We start from the raw sequence: 6810 nt of genomic DNA on the forward strand, positions 1-6810 counted from the left end.
CTGGCAAAAAGGAAAGTGGGGAAGTTGGAGAGGATGGTGGGGTTACCATCCAGATGCTGGAATCTTCTGGAGCCATTTTGGGCAAAGTGTTGTATAGCTGTACTGGCAAGTTAGTTGAGGAGAATAAGGGGGAGGGGTTAGCCTCAAACAGCCCTGGCGTCCAGGCCCGTCAGGCCACCTCTCAGCCGGGGAGCCTTCGGCGACTTAGCCTCAGAATGACCTCATTTCTTGGAAATGAAGACATGCTAGGCACTGTGCTAATTTCTCAGCCCATGTTATTTTGGGGGAGTCTTTATACCCTAAAGAGAGGTGACCCTGGTCGCCTGAAGTTGCCTAGCCAGGAGTGCTGGCCGAACCTTAGGGACTCAGAGAACACGGCCCGATTGTCCCTGTCTTCAGTTCTAAAATGGAATTGCCAGCCCTGGGTGTGCCCCAGAGGGTCTGAGGGGGAGGGGAGCTGGGACCCTGGGGCCGGGGCCCCTTTATCCTCTGCCGAAAAGGGCTGGGAGATGGCTCTGGGCCCAGCACTACACTCCGACCTTTGTCCTGCCATTTTCTGTTTATGAGGTGCTTTCCTCCTCCCATTATCTCCTTTTATCCACACCATAGCCCTTTGAGGAGACTGGGCGTCCCCGTGTCCCTGTTGAGGCTAGTGGTTGGTCCAAGGTCACCCTCCCCGCCAGGTGAGCGGGAAGCCAGATCTGAGGGCTCCTGCCTCTGTGGGAGCCCGGACGGCAGTAGCCCCATGCTGTGGCTCTGGGAGGGGAAACTGGGAGCAGTTGGGGAGCCCTGGCAGCCCTGGTGTTGGGGAGGCACAGAGGACTCCGCTGCGCCCTGTAAGGGACTTCTTTTTTTTTTTTTGAGGGACATGTTTCTTATTCAAGATGTCTTTTGTGCCAGCACCGCTCTTCCCTCTCAGGCCACTGCAGAGCCCAGACACAGACAGACCCCAGGCCTGGCCTTTCTCATTCCCCCTCCTTGCTGTCCTCTCCGTCAGGTGTCAGCCCCCCCTACACCCCCAACTTTCACCAGCTCAGGAGCCACTTGGAACCAGAGTTGACCCACCCACCCCAGAGATGGGCCCCGTCTCTGCCCAGGGGTGTGCGGCTCTTTGGGTGGGGCTGGGCTGTTTAGGTCCTGCCCTGGGGCTGCTGGTCACCTCTTATCTGCTTCTGCAACCGGGTGTGCTGCGGGGCAGGTCGGAGGGAGGTCACCCCTCCCGTGTTTGGGTGTGTCTGCTGGGGGCAGGTGGGGGTTGGCGGGCTTTGGCCCTGGGCCTCCCTGAGAGAGTTCCCGGATTCTCCCCACAGCCTACCCCTCCCCCAGTTCTGGGGAAGTCTAATTTTCCCTGCCCTCCTGGGTGAATTGGGTAAACTTGTTGTAGTTTTGTGAAGGATTTATTTCAGTCTGTTCTTTCACTCCATTTACCTGTTTCCAAGTCTCTCTCCCCTGTGGGGCTGACAGGGCCTCCGGGCAGGGGCCAGGCTTACTCATCTCAGCACCTTGCACAGCACCTGGCACACAGAAGGTGCTCAATAAATATTTGTTAAACTGCCCGGTGACTCTCCCTGCCTCTCCCTGCCCGGCCACCACCTCCCCCTAGGCACACACTGTCACATACTCACACATACATACACGCTCACACCCACACACTCACAGACGTCACACACGTTCTCACACACGCTCATACACAGTTGCACACCCCACACATTCTCACACACACTGCGGTCTCACACAGCCACACCACTCCCATACCCCACATATGTGCACACACACATATCCCAGTCACACCCATACCCACTGTTGCATATCAGTCACACTCCCTCACACATCAGTCACATACACTCACATATTAGTCACACTGACACATGTCAACTGCACACACACTCTCCCACACACATCACACACACACATCAGTCACACACACTCATTAGTCACACTCATACTGACACATGTCAACTACACACACACTCCCACACACGTCATAGTCACATGTCAGTGACACTCATACACCCAGCCTCAACATCCCCCCCCCAGTGGATTAAACCCCCAGGCTCACCCTGCCTGAGCCCTGCTGTCACACTGCTCATCTCTTCCCTCTGGAACAACTGACCCCCTCCCCCACTTTCCTTTTTTTTTTTTTTTTAAAGATTTTATTTATTTATTTGACAGAGACAGAGATCACAAGTAGGCAGAGAGGCAGGCAGAGAGAGAGGAGGAAGCAGGCTCCCCGATGAGCAGAGAGCCTGATGCGGGGCTCCATCCCAGAACACTGGGATCATGACCTGAGCCGAAGGCAGAGGCTTTAACCCACTGAGCCACCCAGGCGCCCCTCCCCCATTTTCCTTTAGAGAGGGAGAGAGGGAGCTCACAGGGGAGGGGAGATCTTAAGCAGGCCTCACGCCCAGTGCTGGGCGTATCTTGGGGCTTGATCTCATGACTTCAGCTGAAATCAAGAGTCAGATGCTTGACTGACTGAGCCACCCAGGCTCCCCAGCTGACCCCCTTTCTGAAGCATTTCCTGCCCTCTGCTCTGCCCTTTCTCCTCACCAGATGGGCTCAGATTTTCCCTCCCCCTGGGCCAGTTGCATAATTTGCAGCGCCCGTGCAAAATGAAAACTTGGGCCCTTGCTGGGGTGTCTGGGTGACTCAGTTGGTGAGGTATCTGCCTTCGATTCAGGTCATGGTCTCAGGTCCTGGGATCAAGCCCTGCGTCAGGCTCCCTGCTCAGCGGGGATGCTCTCTCTTTCTCTCAAATAAATAAATAAAATCTTTGAAAAAAAGAAACAGAAATCAGAAGATCTGGCAGAACTGAGTCAGCTCTCCAACTGGACCACAGTCTGCAAAAGCAAGATCCGGCTGTCCCCTCTATATTCCCCAGTCCACCATACAGCCGCCACAGAAAATCTGGGTAGCCTCAGAGGCAGGAAGTCTTCAACCCCTTTAACCGCTGGTTGAAAATATCTACACCTAACCCCCTGCTGCTCCCAGACTGGGAGCTCATTGTATACCCCCTCCACCCAGCAAAATGATGGTTATTAAGGATGTCAGTAGGTAAATGCATGACGGCAGTGTGGTGGTGGGGGGGAGGGGTGGGCACAAGGAATAGTCGTGCTCACAGGTGTGGAAACCCAGGACACCTGGGTGGCTCAGTTGGTTGGGCAACCAACTCTTGATTTCAACTCAGGTCATGATCTCTGGGTCTTGAGATAGAGCCCCTGCGTTGGGCTCTGCACTCAGCAAGGAGTCTGCTTGAGGATTCTTGCTCTCCCTCTGCCTCTGCCCCTCCCCCCACCAACACTCATTCTTTCTCTCTCTCTCTCTCTCCCAAAATAAATAAATAAAATCTTTAAAAACAAAAACAATATAGAAACCTAGCCAGCTCCTTCTACTATAAGGGTCTGGGATGGGGACCAGAGTTCTCTGATACTCACTAGAAGTCTCACATTTTTTTTTTTTTTACCTCCAAGAACATTTTTTTTTAGTCCAGTTCAGCACATGGATATAATAGGCACTCGTGCACACTGGAGTATCAGCGATGGCCTTCTGGGCTGGGCATGGCTGCCTAACCCAGAGCGCCCAAAGATACCAGGTCTGCCCAGCAACCTTCACTCATCTAGGTAGCTCTCTCCCTGCTGAAGGGGAAGGAGAGTTGGCATGACCTCATTCATCTATGCAATAGCTCTATTATTATACTTATCTATTACTATCTATTATTATATCTCTAGTATTTCTTCTCTCAACTCACCTCTTTTCAGGAAGAACAATGCCCTTAGTCTCTACATCATAACCATCTCCCTGTGATTTGTAAAATAGAGCACAAGATCCAGATGAACAAGCCCATTTTATAGGTGAAGAAGTGGAGGCTCAGAGAAGGAAGGCGACTTGCTCAAAGTCACACAGCATGACAGTGCAGAACCCGAGATTAATGTCGACAACTGGCCCCAAGCCATATGCTAAGTGAGTGCTTAATGTACCACATTCATTTACGCTCTCAGTGAGTGTTCAAGGAGCGTCTTCTGAGTGCCTGGCTCCATGCAGGGTGCAGGGGACCTGGCTGGGAAGAAGTCACCCAGGGATTGTAGAGAGCCGGGGCTGGAGCCCAAGAAATTCCAAAGTCATGGACATGAGCGCCCCAGCAAGTCTGCAGGGTAGGATGAGGCCTTGTTTCATAGATGAGAAACTGAGGCTTTAGAGAGATTCAGAAACAGCTCAAGTTTCCAGAGCCAGTGAGTTGAAGAAATCAGGATTTGAACCCTGGCTTCCTGACCTTCTCTCAACCCCGCAACCGACTCTGTTTTGAGAGGCACCAAGCAACACCAATGTCGCTGACCAGTGCCTGAAATCCCACCATTAGATGCATGCTTTGAGAAGGGCTCTACAATCTACAAACCCACCTGGGATGAGAGGGTGCGTGGATTCACTTAGAAATGCTTTTCAGGGACTTCCTGATCCTACAGGAAGGATGGAGAGTGAGTTTTTAGTTTTTGAGATCCTCATGGGGCCATCCCTTGGGAGTGCTGCACCCCTTCTCCCTCTCCTCCTCTTCCCTTGGGCCCCTCCTCCCTCTTCTCCTACAGGAAGGGCTGGTCTGGGGCAGCAGCAGCAATTAGCCCAGCTCAGCTGCCCGTTACTGGAACCTTTGTGTCAACTCTGGAGCTGATCCAGGAAACCATGCCCAGTGTCCCACATGACTCAGCCCCACCTGCCCACCTCTACACCTGCGCCAGCCTCAGTAACCCAGGCCACAACACTCAGGGGAAAGTCCCAGCATGCTTTGGTCCATCCCTCACCTATAACAAGGGTTTGCAAAGCATGCTGGGGTTTAGAGTCCTTATAGCACAAGCTTGGGTTCTTGGCTGATGTCTAGCTAGACAAAATGGTCCAGGCAGGGCCAATACTAAGGTTCAGAAAACTGAAATCTCTATGGAGAATGCAGACAGAAGCATCTATTCTTCTCTACCATGGTTTGATATGAGAGAAACTTACAACCATGGGAGACGCTACCTTTCACATAGCAAACTGGAAAAAGAATAATAAGAACATTCCTGATGTCTAGAGCTGTGGACAATGTAAAGATAAACTCAAACATGCCATGAACTGTTGGTCTAGGTGTGAATTAGGAGACACTTTCTGAAGAGCAATTTGACAAATTGTCCAAAAGCCTTAAAAAAACATGCCTACCCACTTCACACAGCAATTTCACGTTTGAGAATTTTTCCAAAGAAAATAGCTGGATAGGTTCACAAAGATATATATGTACAAGGACTCTCATGGTGTCATAATTGCAGACAGACAGCAATGACCCAAGTGTCACTTGAAAGAGGACCGGCGAAATTAACAGCAGGAGAGAGATTTATTCAAATACTAGGCAGCCGTTAAAGTGACGTTTCAGAGCTATAATTATAGACATATAGACTTGTCCTGGATATATTATGAAGTGGAGGGGAAGAGGCAGGTTTACGTTCATCGTGTACAGAGTGATCTCACCTTTGTAAAATGTTATGGCTCTCTCTGGGTGGCATGATGAGAAATCACTTCGTGTTTTCTGAAAAAAGTTAGATTATGTATATATTGCTATGAAGGAATTTAAACCATTTCTCCTTTTGAAAAAGAAATTTAGGTATCAATGGGATTGGAAAAAGAATTCAGGGGCTGTTATTTATATCTCTTCAGACATTAAAAAAAAATGTCTCAGGGTGGGGGAAGGTAGTGGGTGCCTGCGGGTGGCTCAGTCGGTTAAGCGTCTGCCTTTGGCTCAGGTCATGATCCCAGGGTTCTGGGATGGAGCCCCACAGTTCATTGGTCAGGCCCCCTTCTTTCTGCTTCTCTCTCACCCTTTACCCCGCCCCTGCCCTGCCCCCCCCCCATGCTCTCTCTTTCTCAAATAAATAGAATCTTAAAAAAAAATGTCTCCAGGGTGTTTCTTCCTTTCAGTCACTCAGAGGCAAGAATGATTCCATTCAATATGGTGAGAAAACCTTGGCTCTGAGAGATTAAGACTGTCCAGAGATTCACAGCACATTATGGTGCTCTTTTATTGATTCTTTCTTTCCTCAGCTGTATTGTCTTCTGATGAGCCTGTTGAAGCCATTCTTCATTTCTGAGTCCATTTTTCAATTCCAGCATTCCTCTTTGGTTCTTAGAATTTTCCTGCCTCTGCTGAAATTCCCCGTCTGTTCCTGCGTATCGTCTACCTTTTCTGCTAGAGGCTTTAACATTTGGGTCATTATGACTCTGGTTCTACTGGTCACATTGTTTCTTGGCAGTGGGGCTTTTTTTCCCCTTTGATTATTTTTGTAAGTCTCATAATTTTCATTTAATTATTTTTTAAAGACTATTTATTTATTTGAAAAGGAGAGAGAGAGAAAGAGAGAGCACAAGCAGGGGGAGGCAAAAGGACAAGCAGACTCCATGTTGAGCACAGAGCCTGACTCGGGGCCCGATCCAAGGACCCTGAGATCACGACCTGAACCAAAATCAAGAGTTGGACACCCAGCCGACTGAGCCACCCAGGCACCCTGTCTTTTAATTTTTTATTAAATGCTGGACATCTGTGTAGAAGAGTAATGATTGAGATAAATAGTACATATGGCTAGAAATGGGTATACCTTCTCTGCTAGGTCATTAGGGTGTGTGTGTCTTTCTGTCTGTCTGTCTAGGGGCATGGAGCCAGTCTGGTGAGAAGCCTGGTTTAGCTTCAGCTTTGCTGTTGCTGTGGTTGGTAGTCTTCAGGATGCCTCTGGCTTCCTGTTCCTACAGCATCACCTTGGGCTCGGTGCTGGGTTTTCTCACTGCTCCTGCTCTGCC

Source organism: Mustela lutreola, chromosome 14, assembly GCF_030435805.1.
Source record: "Mustela lutreola isolate mMusLut2 chromosome 14, mMusLut2.pri, whole genome shotgun sequence".
NCBI lineage: Eukaryota > Metazoa > Chordata > Mammalia > Carnivora > Mustelidae > Mustela > Mustela lutreola.